The following is a 13040-nucleotide window of genomic DNA, read 5'->3' as shown; positions in this document are numbered from 1 at the left end:
GGCTGCTTTCTCCAGTCTGGGGGAGTTGGAAAAGCTGGTCTGGGAAGGCAGGTGTGCATGGTCGTTGTGGTTACCAGACGCTTGGAGGTCCAGCCCCCTCTCTTGATGAGGAAACCCTAACCAGACGCTCGGGTGCTCAGATCCACCCACCCCAAGAACAGTGACGGTCCCGTCACCCCCTCGTCACAATGCCAGCAGCAGTCGGGGTCGCCCGGGCTATGAGGGGACACTGTGGAAAGCCACCGTCTGAACGTGTGTTAAGATGGGACGGAAACTCAACAGCGAGGCCCACGCCAGGGTTCTCTGGATGCTCCCTTCTCCTTGGCTGTGTTTCTGTTTCCTCTCGAGCCAGAACTGACATCACATGTGTCGGGGTGGCTCCCGCGTGCCCAGCAGCCCGGCACTGGGATGGCAGCAGGATGGGCAGCGGGCCGACCGCCGGGCCGGGACCCGGTCGGGAAGGTCTCCTCTCTGCACGGGCGCCTCCGACTCTGCTTCTCCAGCTCCAGATGGCGGTCCCAGTCGTTATAAAGCGAGCGTCATCCCTGTTAATGAGGCTAATAAAACGGAACCATTCCTGAGCATCAGCGGCATATGGAGCACCCCCCAAAACACAGATTCACCAGCAGTATCCGGAAATGAAGTTTTCCACATCAGCGAGCCTTCTGGAAGGATGGGGCTCACCTCTTCAGCGTCAGAATTTTTTCTGAAGATATTAACCATGTGGGATGCAACTATGTGTCAGAAACGTGATCTGCGCTCCATCTTGTGCAACAGTTTATCAAAACCGCACGCATCATTTTTTCCTGGCTGTCTCGGGAGGAGAAGCGATGGAGCACGCAGCGGGGGCGTCTCCATCTGCAACACGCTCGGGTCGTGGTCAGGACGGTTCACACGGAGACTGCCGGGCTCTAGGCGCTTGGCGGTAAGCTCCCTCCGTGGGAGCCGGAGTTCTCAGCCTTGTAACCTTGTACCCCTACAGCCTTGCCACTCAAGGGGTGGTCCCAGGGAAACAAACCAGCGCCGCCGAGAGAAGGCAGCGCCCTGGCCCGCCCGGCCCTGCTCACTGAGAGCCTGAATTCCCACGAGACCCTCGGACGGCTCTGTGCACGCGGCAGAGGGGAGGCACCCCCGCCTCTCCTTCAGGCCTGTCCCTGACCAGCTCGGCTCCATCACGTCCTGAGGATGCCTGAGCCTCACCGGACACAGGGCCCCGCACAGACCACAGGAGCAGAATCTCCGGCGTGACGCCCAGAAATCTGTGACTGCAGTCTGGGAGGGATACACTCTAGAGGTAATCACCGATGCTCAGAGAGTGGGAGACACTCAATAAGTCTTCTTTGTTTCCCAACCCAAATACTTTATTTCAACTTTTCATAGATGGACCAAATCCATGAACTTCTGCAATGCCTGGGAGAGGGCTGCCTTGCACCTGAGCTGTCGATTCTGCAGGTGAGAAGCTGTGGCTCCCGGCACAGGCCTGAGGGTGGCCCGTGGCCCGTGGCTCGTGGCTCCCGGCACAGGCCTGAGTGTGGCCCATGGCTCCTGGCACAGGTCTGAGCATGGCCCGTGGCTCGTGGCTCCTGGCACAGGCCTGAGTGTGGTCCATGGCTCCTGGCACAGGTCTGAGAATGGCCTGTGGCTCGTGGCTCCTGGCACAGGTCTGAGCATGACCCATGGCTGTGGCTCCTGGCACAGGCCTGAGTGTGGTCCATGGCTCCTGGCACAGGTCTGAGAATGGCCTGTGGCTCGTGGCTCCTGGCACAGGCCTGAGTGTGGCTCTGGCTCCTGGCACAGGCCTGAGTGTGGCCCATGGCCTGTGGCTCGTGGCTCCTGGCACAGGCCTGAGTGTGGCCCATGGCCTGTGGCTTGTGGCTCCTGGCACAGGTCTGAGAATGGCCCGTGGCTCGTGGTTCCTGGCACAGGCCTGAGTGTGGCCCATGGCCTGTGGCTCGTGGCTCCTGGCACAGGCCTGAGTGTGGTCCATGGCTCCTGGCACAGGTCTGAGAATGGCCTGTGGCTCGTGGCTCCTGGCACAGGCCTGAGTGTGGCTCTGGCTCCTGGCACAGGTCTGAGCGTGGCCTGTGGCTCCTGGCTCCTGGCACAGGTCTGAGCGTGGCCTGTGGCTTGTGGCTCCTGGCACAGGCCTGGGTGTGGCCCATGGCTCCCAACACTGGCCTCAGTGTGGCCAAGTCCTATCACCCATGTCCCAGCATCACCAGGGTCCGAAGGCTCAGCGAGGACTTCTGCTGCAGCTCCTGAGGGAGGGACTTCCTCCGCTCCTCCACCACCTCCTGAGGCTCAGGGAACCTGAGTCCCAGTTCGTTCTTTCCGTCCACGAGTGAAAGCCCCACACCTCAGCGTCTAACGTGCTGGAGAAGCCCTCGGCCTCACTAAGGGGAAGGCGCCAGGTGCAATGCCTGCTCGCCTACCCGTGCCACTCCCTCACCCTTCCGTGGGCACGAGAGCCCGCCTGGGCGGCTGGGTGCACCCACCTTCGGGCAGCCAACAGCCTGCCCAACCCCCGATGTGTGAGCAAGCCGAGACCAGCGGAGCCACCGCGCAGACCCCGGACACGTGAGCCACAGACACCGTGGCTTGCTTGTGCCACTGAGCTCTCACCGTCAGTTGTCCCACAGTATCACTGAGAAACAGGTGGGCAACCAGGTCTGCGGGATTGGCCCCCACAAACCTCAAGTGCTACCCAACTGTGGGCTAGTAAAGTCGGGAGGTGACATCTACAGACTAACACGGTAATATGTAATATATGTATCGTTGGTCTATGGGATATAAGAGCCCGTGAAAAAAATCTCAGTAAGTCCGTATTCAGAGCCACGGGGCCAACGTCCGAGCTGGCTGGAGCCTTGGACTCGGTGTGGCTGCCCTCTGCGTGTCTGAAACCTCTGCGAGGCCACGCGGACCCTCCTCTGGGTCCCGGCGGACTTCTTCCCTCTAGCACGTCGATGCTGTAGCGGTCGCCGAACCTCTCCCGCCCTGCCCTCTCCCCAGCCATCCCCAGGTGGACACCCAGGACGCTGGGTCCAGTCCTGTCCTCCTCCGCCAGCCACTTCTCTGTCTGAGCGTCTGTCTGCTACGCCCTGATCACGGGTGGTTTGTCCCCTCTGCAGATGCTTCAGCACGCAGCCTCTGCACCCTGGAAGCCGCTAATGCCGTGTCGTCTATCAGGTTCCCTGCACAGGGCATTCATCTCAAACACCCGGCTTAACACGCAGAGGACACCCCTCTGAGGAGAGGCTGGTCTGCAAACACGCGTGAAGCAGGCGCCGGCCTGGGTTCCGCCGGCACCCAAAGCCCACGAGCCAGCTGCAAGGGGACCCAAGCAAGCGCTGTCTTATGTTCGGAAGGAAGAAATTATCCAGCCCAGTTCAAAACTCGGCCAGGCGCTCTGTGAGCAGACGTGTCTCCCTCCTCTTAACGAGGTGACCGGGACGGCCCTGTCCCTCCCTGGAAGGACGGGAGTATTCCCAGGTCGCACTTCCCTGTCCCACGTGAAATCGTCACCTCAGCTGCAGGAGAATCTTGTTTTCTCCGACCGAGAAGGGGGGGGAGGTGAGGCAGGTGCCTGTCTCGAAAAGTGACAGATCAGACGTGACATCCGTACAGACCCCTTGCGTCTGTCATAGTCTCTTCACTTTTCTCAGCAATTAAGGTTTCCATGAGCCTCCCACTCCTTCCCAGCCTGCACGCCAGGCTCTCGTAATTAACCCCGTGATGTCCTGGCTCGGCGTTTCTGTCAAACACCTTCCCCTGAGCGAAGTTCCCGTCCCCAACTCCCCAACACCCTTTCCCGCCTCGGGCTGTGATGCTCAGCGCCAGCGGTCCCTCCCTCTGCTCTGTGTCTAGACTCAGGCCCAGCATCACCTCCTCCAGGAGTCTTCCCTGTGCGCCCCGCCCAGCCTCACGTTGACGACCCCGCGGCTCCAGCGGGACGTTGGCCACGCTGTCCTGCAGGGGCGCTGTCCTCGCTGCGGTGTCCCACTCCGAGCCTGTGCGGAGAGGACGGCGCCTCGGCTGACTCTGCACCCACAGGCTCTGTCCAGCTGCCCACCGTGCTCACGGCCGCCGTTGCGTTCCGCGGCGCCTGCACGGAGCGTCGCCTTTGTCCCTGCCTCGTCAGCTCAGAGAGAGAATGAGGTGCCAGCACAGACCTGGAGACAGCTTCGCGGCGTCTTCCGAGGCCGTCAAGTTATCCGATCACCTTTGGGTCCAGCACGGGCTGGATCTGTACTGAGCCCTGGGGGCGGGGGGGGTGAGCAAGTGTAAAACGGGGTCTCAAGCTGATAGAAAAGAATCCTGAGTGTCAACTGTCATCGAAAGCAATGTTAAATTGAAAAAGAGAGTAAAACTATTAATAAATAAAACTGGGTTTCAGACGATCAGAAATAGACGACCTAGCTGGGCGTTTAAATATTCGCCTATGAAACACTGAAGCACTTCACACCCAGGCGCACGGGGCCGAGGGAACCGCAGGAGCTGGAGGAGACCCAGAGGGGGACAGAGGGGGGACGCGGGCATTCCCGAGGCTGGATCTGGGCGCAGGGAGAGAAGCGGACGCCACCGGTGGCCCGTGGTCCGTTCAGACTGAGAGAAGAGCGGAGGGATGTCCGTGCCTGGCTGGGAGGCCGCTGGGAGGAGGAATCACGGGAATCAGCCAGACCAACTGAGCTTCATTTCTCCCCCAATGAAAAGAACTGTCCGAGTCTCCCACTTTGAAGAGGCCCCAGGAAACCCCGTCCTGCCCAGGAAGTGGGCACTGTCCCAGGACTGTTGGCTGTTACCGAGGCTGCGCCAGCACCCGGCAGCCGTCCAGAGCGGCGTCAACTGTTGGCGAACCAGGGGCTGCTCCTCTGGTCTCTGCCTCACCCAGTGCGGCCAGCGGTACCCACTGCACGCTCCTCTGCGGGTCTCCCCGAAACGCCACCCTGGGGACAGAACTCGCCCTCCAGCCTGACTGGCCCCCGCCCGAGCCAGCTCCCAAACAGCACAGCAGCCCGGGAAAACCTCCCACCGCGCCCGCACGGTCTCCCACCACCAAGACAGTCCCTGGAGCACCACCGCGAAGCCCGCCCTCGCCGAGGTCCTTCAGGGCTCAGGGAAGAACAACTAAGTGCTTCCTCATCAGACGTGTCACTCACATCACCACCCCTCTCGCCCCCCACCCCCGCACAGGCTCCCCATTCTTCGGCTCTGCTCCTTGCCCCAAACCCGTGTCCTTGAGCTGTGCCCAGCAGGGAGCCTGCGTCTGACCGCCCTGCAGCACCCTAGGGTCTTCCTGTGGTCTACGTGGCCGTGGGTCATTCTGTCGGGAGGAGCCCAGACAGAATTTGAACTGGACGGGGAAGTGAAGGGGGCGGGCACTCAAAGCCAGCAGAGTTCAAGAGCCAGGACCAGGGGTGAAGGGTACTGAGTGCCACGCCGCCAGCCAGCACCCACGGGCGAGGTGTGGCAATGAGCTGGGGAGGGAGGTGGGGTCAGATCCACAGGCATGCGGAGAAGACCACGTGAGGCATGCGGAGAAGACCATGTGAGGCATGCGGAGAAGACCACGTGAGGCATGCGGAGAAGCCCACGTGGGCCGTGGAAGTCGTGGGCAGCGGCGTGGAGCCGCCGGGATCTCCGGCGAGGACCGGCTGTGCTGCACACCGACAGGGATCTCGGTCTGGGTGCCCTCGGTGGCCCTGAATATTCAACTAAATGAGTTTCCTAAACACAAAACGTCTGATACATTTTAATGTGTTTCTGTCTGTCTCTCTCTCTATGGCAACTCATCGTCATTATCTCAGAACTCGGAGCTCAGAAAGACACCGCGACTGTTTATCTGCTCAGGGAACACGGCAAGGGTTTACTCTGGGTGTTAAGGGTGCGTCTTTATGGGTTTGGGGCTTCATTGAACAGAACTGAATCCACATGCTGGTTGTTGAAAGTGCAGGTTCCTGGCATGATGGGGAAATACTTCCAAGTTGCCATGTTGAAGCGCTGCTGTTAGAAGAACAGAAAACTCCTGTGGAAAACCAGCTCGCTGCGCCCTGGAGTCTCCGTAACAAAGAGCACACGGCCCTGCGCACAACCAGCTTATTCCCCCGGTTCCGGAAGCCGGTCTGAGGTCAGGGCACCAGCGAGGTGGTGAGGGCCCGCCTCGCCGTCTCAGACTTCCTGAGTCCGCAGCGGGGAGAAGGGGCCAGGGAGCTCTTTGGGGACCCCTTTACAAGAGATCGATCCCATTGCTGAGGGCTCCACCCTCAGGACCTTGTCACCTCCCAAAGGCCCGCCTCCTAACACCATCACCCTGGCCTCCAGGATTTAACCGTGGTGTCCGAGTTCCACTTCCCACAGGTGCATTCACGTCCCTGGGCTCCCGGAGCATCTTCCCACGTTGCACAGAAAGTCTGCAGAGGAAACACGCTGAGCCCACCCCGTCCCTGCACAGCGGCCCCTCCCCGCGCTCAGCCCCAGTGCATCGTGGGTTAGAGCCCAGTCCTCTGTGGGTGACCAGCCAGGACAGCAGGACAGCAGCTCCCTCCCCGTGTTCAGCCCCAGTGCATCGTGGGTTAGAGCCCAGTCCTCTGTGGGTGACCAGCCAGGACAGCAGGACAGCGGCCCCCTCCCCGTGTTCAGCCCCAGTGCATCGTGGGTTAGAGCCCAGTCCTCTGTGGGTGACCAGCCAGGACAGCAGGACAGCGGCCCCCTCCCCGCGCTCAGCCCCAGTGCATCGTGGGTTAGAGCCCAGTCCTATGTGGGTGACCAGCCAGGAGAGCAGGACAGCGGCCCCCTCCCCGTGTTCAGCCCCAGTGCATCGTGGGTTAGAGTCCAGTCCTATGTGGGTGACCAGCCAGGAGAGCAGGACAGCGGCCGAGCAAGCTGTCCGCAGAGCTGAGTGGAAGTCGTGGAGCCTGCGTCACACACTGCAGCAGGCACCCTCGCTCGGGCACCTGCTCACCCGGGAATCGGGGCTCCCCTGGCCTCGGCCCTGCCCCCCCGGCGCTGGGATGCTCAGAGGAGTCAGAACGGGCCCCTCCCCTCCACGCACTCCTCTCTCTTGATGTTCACTGCAGTTCTCTCGCTGCTAAGGTGTCCAAGGAGGAAACTGAGGCCCAGAGATGCTCAGCCACCTCCAGACCAAGGACCCCAGGTGGTGGGTGACTTAGAGGCAATGAGGCCAAGGGCACAGGTGAGCACTGAGCCACGTCTGAGCACCAGCTCGGAGCACGTGAGGGACCGGATCACACACAGGGATCCCCGAGCAGGTCACGCAGACCAACATGTTCCCAAGACCATCTCAGCACTAAAGCACGTGGGTGCATGCACACGTGCACGCACAGGCACACACATGCACACGCACACACGCACGTGTGCACACACGCACAGGCACACACGCACAGGCACACACATGCACGCGCGCACACACGCACATGCACACACATATGCACGCACACACCAGAACTGCTCTCATAACCACAGTAAAGCTTAGGAGCCTCTGGAGACACAGGGATCTGGGTTCAAACCCCAGCCCTGCTGCTTGATAACTGAGCAAGTCCCTGAGCTTTGCCTCGTGTTAATACCGGCCCGTCGGAGAGAACGAACGTCACGTGCTCAGCTCACAGCCCGGTGCTCAGCTGGGGCGAGCCAGTGACAGCGTCACTGTCCCCACAAACCTGTCCCGTGCACCTGGCTGCGTGACCTGCATGACTGGCACCTGCTCACCCAATCAGGAGCCACCACCGCCCTTCAGCCGCCTCGTCCCCCCTCTCACCTTTGCTGCGTTTCTATGTTCAAAGACGCCAAGCGGAGCGCCTTAGCGGCCGCCCTGTCCCTGGGCAGAGAAACCCTCACAAAGGTGGTACTATCATTCCCTCCGCGTCGCGTGTAAGGAAGCTAGAGAAAGTGTCAGAAACTTGCCCAAAGTCCTGCAGCTGTTCAACGAGGGGGATTCGCTAGGCAGTGTGGTTCCCAAACCCTCCTGCCTACACACGGCCCACGCTGCCTCCCACCCACCCAGCCCTGCGCTTGCCTCTGGGGTCCCGTTCTGGCCCCTGCTGGCTCTGTCCCCCCTGTCCACGTCCACGGGAGCACACAGCACTGGGGGCTGTGGGAGCCGGTCCGTGTGGAGCCGGAGCGCAGAAAGGGGCTCGAGGCGGGGAGGGGGCAGAGGCAGAGGCAGGCAGAAGGCGGTGCAGGGTCTGGGCCTGAGCCGGGGGCGGGGGAGGAGGCTGGATGTGACAGACATTACCTCCCCAGGCACACACACTCCTGGGGCTGCAACTTGGCTTCATAATTCTGTTACTAAGGCAACAGCAAAAGAATCTGTCTCCCAGGGAGCCCAGCGCGGCTCGTGTCTACACAGCTGGCCGCTGCGAGCTGGGAAGATGGGTGACGGCGAGCGGCCAGAGGACGCAGCAGGACGCGCGGCCCACGGTTCTCACGGGGGCGTTCTCTGACCTTGCACCCCTGCAGTCTGGGGAGTGGAGGGACATTCGAAGCAAGCTCCCCAGAAAGGAAGATCCATGAAGCAGAGGTTATTCAAGTCCCAGGACAGATCAGCCATCCCGCCTCTGACATAGGCGGACGTCTGAGGACATTGGAAGGGACAGGGGACGGGTCCACGTCTGCCCTCACGGTGCTCTGGGGACAAGAGCTCAGCTGGACAGCAGGCGGTGACGGAAGCCAAAGCATTCGTCACCAAGTTATGTGATGAACCCCGATGAGACACGCCAGCACCTCGCACTGAATGAACCAGCAGGTGCACGTCTGTTTCCTCGTGAGCCAGAGCCGCCCCCAGCCCGTCTCCCTAGCGCGTGACCCTGCACCCAGCGGCTCAGCTCGCCGCCTCCTGGGGACTTGGTGATCACTGTCCCTCAACTCTCCGCCTCCGGGGACTTGGTGATCACTGTCCCTCAACTCGCCGCCTCCCGGGGACTTGGTGATCACTGTCCCTCAACTCGCCGCCTCCCGGGGACTTGGTGATCACTGTCCCTCAACTCGCCGCCTCCCGGGGACTTGGTGATCACTGTCCCTCAACTCGCCGCCTCCGGGGACTTGGTGATCACTGTCCCTCAACTCGCTGCCTCCTGGGGACTTGGTGATCACTGTCCCTCAACTCGCCGCCTCCCGGGGACTTGGTGATCACTGTCCCTCAACTTGCCGCCTCCCGGGGACTTGGTGATCACTGTCCCTCAACTCGCCGCCTCCCGGGGACTTGGTGATCACTGTCCCTCAACTCGCCGCCTCCCGGGGACTTGGTGATCACAGGAAGGAAATGACATGTTGGAAAGAACTCTGAAAATAATATTCGATTTCGAGGCATCCCCTGGGGTTGCTCTGGGTGGTGAAAGTGGCAAGACGGTTTAATGTGGGTGAAGCCTGAAGTCAAAGGCCTCCCTGGGGTTCCCATGTTGGGAGAGGCCCCTCTGCCCTGGTGAGGGTCCACCTCCGGTGCGGCTCGCGCAGCCTGGAGAAAGACAAGTAGCCCCAGCAGCTGGGCCCGCAAACGGGCCGAGGCGCACATGAGGCAGACAAGGCCCATGACCTATGCCCGAGGCCCCGCCCCTCCGGCATGTGTTGGGACTTTGTCCCCTCCCAGGATGACCTTGGTCATCTGCTTTTCAGGGGACTTGCCCTGAGCCCATCCAGCTGCAGAGGACCCAGGCGTGAACTGGATACCACAGCCACCCCTACACCCAAGTCCTCGGAAAAGTGACACTATTTAGACCCGACCCCACTGAACCCCCTGCCCAGGAAGCAGAGCCCAGTGAGCACGGGGTGTGAGTGTCGTGGGAACCCCGATGAGACACGCCAGCGCCTCGCACCGGATGAACCAGCAGGTGCACGTCTATTTCCACGTGAGCCAGAGCCGCCCCCAGCCCGTCTCCCGAGCCCGTGGCCCTGCACCCAGTGGCTTTCGCTGGCCCACGCTGACCGACGGCTCACCCCGGGCAGGCCCGTGTCGCTGCTTGAATCTGTCCCCAGGGCTTGGGCCTTCAAGCGACCCCCTCTGCTCTCCCTGCATGGGCGGGTCTGGACGGCTTCACACTAGGGAGGCCCTGCGGGCCCTTCTGGCTGGTGTTACAGGGAGGAGAGCCAGGCTCCGTGACGTCACAAAGTCCCGCTCACAGTCACCCGGAGCTCCAAAGGAGGCCCCTTCACCTGTGTCACCCTGCCTTCCCCGTTACAGCACTGGGCTGCACCCCGGCTTTGGATCCTGAGGACTGGCCCCTGAGAGGGGCTACCAAGCCGGGGAGACAGTGTGCCCATCGGCTGCACCCCGGCTTTGGATCCTGAGGACTGGCCCCTGAGAGGGGTTACCAAGCTGGGGAGACAGTGTGCCCATTGGCTGTGCCCCGGTTTTGGATCCTGAGGACTGGCCCCTGAGAGGGGTTACCAAGCCGGGGAGACAGTGTGCCCACTGGCTGTGCCCCTGGCTTTGGATCCTGAGAGGGGCTACCAAGCCGGGGAGACAGTGTGCCCATCCACTGCGCCCTGGCTTTGGATCCTGAGGACTGGCCCCTGAGAGGGGTTACCAAGCTGGGGAGACAGTGTGTGCCCCTGGCTTTGGACCCTGAGGACTGGCCCCTGAGAGGGGCTACCAAGCCGGGGAGACACTATGCCCAGCAGATGCAGCTGAACGCGGGAGCTGCCCAGGTGCCCAGGACCGGACTTGGGTAGAGAGGGACCGATCCCAGGGCCTCTCAGCGCGCTCGCTGCCGCCTGCCTGAGCTGCTGGCCCCGAGGGCAGAGGCGGCTGAGGTGACCTGGCAGGCGGGGCCACGGGCTGAGCTTTGGAGGGGAGGCGCCCCTCTTCCTGGAGCCGATACCCCCCCTGCGGGTGGTGCCCGAAACCTTTCCACTGAGCAGGACCTGGAAGTCCTGAGGGGGTCGGAAGTATCTTGTCTGCCTTCCTCAATGTGCAGCTGAGCAAGGTCAAGCCCAGAGATGTTCGGCAACGTTACCAAGGGCGAACAGCCTCGTCTGGTACTTCTCAGAGCAGAATCCCTGAAGTAATAGCCTCATAAGATGCTCCTGGGAAAACGAATTTAGGAATTCTGAGAATCCCCTAGTCCTGAAGGGCTACACTGTCCTTCCTCCCGTCTGGTCCATCCAGTCTCCATTTAACACATTTCCCTCGATATCACGACGAGAAACCTTTCAGGATCTGGGCTGAACCGGCAAAGCTGCAGAGCCCCCCGGGGGGTTCAGACCGCAGGACCACACACAGCCCTCCAGCGAAGGGCGTCCGTGAGGGTGACCACCCCCGTGCCGGGGACAGAGACACGGGCCGGCGTGGGTCAGGAACCCAGGTGTGCTCTGCCCATCTGAGGCTCTGCCAAGCGGAAGTTCTCGTAGTATCTGGCCAGACGGGAGCCTGAGCCTGGGGCTGCTGTCTCGAGAAAGCGCGTCGACGGGAGGAGGCTGGAAGTTAAACGGGGTGACCTGGAGACACGGCTCCCCGAGGAAAGGACGTCAGAGGGAGACAGGTGGACAGGGAAGGGGGGCTGTGAGTAAAATCGCCCTGTGAGCCTGGGCAGGCCGGGCAGCCATCAGCGCTCATCAGGAGGAGACAGACAACCGAGGAGTAAGCAACAGAAAAAGACAGACCTCACAGACAGACAGGAGCGTGGTGACGACCAGAGGGAAGGGGGTGGGGGAGGTAGGACAGGGTGAGGCGGGACACACGGTGATGGAAGGAGACGACTTGGGGTGGTATACGCACACTATATATATGACGTATTAAAGGACCGTACACCTGAAACCTATACGACTTTATTAACCAAAGTCACCCCAATAAATTCAATTTATAAAAAAGTAGACAGACAACCAACAGAGCCCACCACCCACCCGAGGAAAGCATCCCTACCACCGGCCACCGAACCACAGCCTCGCCCAGCCGCCCGGGGACCCACGGGAGCCCCGGAAATCAATCCTGCTCCCTGGGCAATCATGTAAGATCCAGAAGGAACTTTCATTTTAATTAGAGGGAAAGGGTGTCTATCAACAGGCCCTGCTTCAATCAGTGCAATTATCATCTGGGTCATTATTTTAAGTGTTTGCATTTTCCACTTAAATAAGGTCCCTTCCATTTGGTAAACACTCCTAAATCATCCTCTTAATTCCCGGCCAGTCACCCGAGGAATGCTAGAGAGTAAACACAATCAGGCTTGGCTGCCCAGCCACAGACCCACTGGAGTTTATTAATTTCTCTCCTGGCAGAGCAGCTGGAATAGAAACAAACCACCAGAGACATTCACGCATCAGCCCCTCAATAAATATGTATTACCCACCAGGTGCCAGACACGGTCCTGAGCTAAGTATAGCTCTCATTACTTTATTAATAATCACAGCTAAGCTCGATATCGTTTTAAAGAATGAAAGCCTATTTTCCTGAGTGGGTGACAGTCTAACCCTTAGGCCCTCTCCTCGCCACCCCTCCCACGCCCCTCCCGACACCTGGCAGGTGGTTCATGAACAGAAGCTCACGCGAGAAGCGCTCACTGTTTTCAAAGTCCTGGGAGAATTCAGACGGTAAGAAATAGTTCCCATCTTCGCACTCGGATGTTTCTAATACATTTGGGTTTCGTTTTAAGAGGAGTAGCTGGCCCTTGTTCAAATGGCTTTTCAAAGCCCCAGCACACACCTATATGGCGGACGCAGACGGTGCTGTTTGCTAACTAGGAATGGTCTTGGAGGACCTGGGCTCATTACAAAGGAGGTGCCCCTTCCCCCACCTTCTCCAGACAACACCCCAAAGTGACACCTCTCTAAACTCAAGACCCAAGGAAGAAACCGTAAGTTACTTTGCACATCAGGAAAGCAGGGAGTTGGACTGGAGACTTCCACGATCCATCCACGACACAGCCCGTGGGTCAGGGGGTCCCAGGTAACCTAATCCTGGGCCGTGGGGAGCTGGCACACGCCTGTGCGCATACACACACACACACACACGCACACTGCTCCCCCAGGGACAGCCGCTTACCCAGACACACACCCCTCACTCCCCAGGAGAGGCAGGACCTCCGCCCTCTGCCCGG

The 13040-nt window shown here is 60.6% G+C and overlaps 1 protein-coding gene across 1 annotated transcript in view; it reads right to left on the bottom strand.

Annotated features, from left to right (window-relative positions):
* The window catches only part of RXRG (retinoid X receptor gamma), a 110162-nt gene that overhangs the window by 68434 nt on the left and 28688 nt on the right, over positions 1-13040 (bottom strand). The gene's annotated exons all lie outside the window — the stretch shown is intronic.

This window comes from Molossus molossus, unplaced genomic scaffold, assembly GCF_014108415.1.
Source record: "Molossus molossus isolate mMolMol1 unplaced genomic scaffold, mMolMol1.p scaffold_m16_p_20, whole genome shotgun sequence".
Lineage (NCBI taxonomy): Eukaryota > Metazoa > Chordata > Mammalia > Chiroptera > Molossidae > Molossus > Molossus molossus.
Note: the sequence above shows the minus strand (reverse complement) of the source record. Positions and strands in the feature narration are given on the sequence as shown.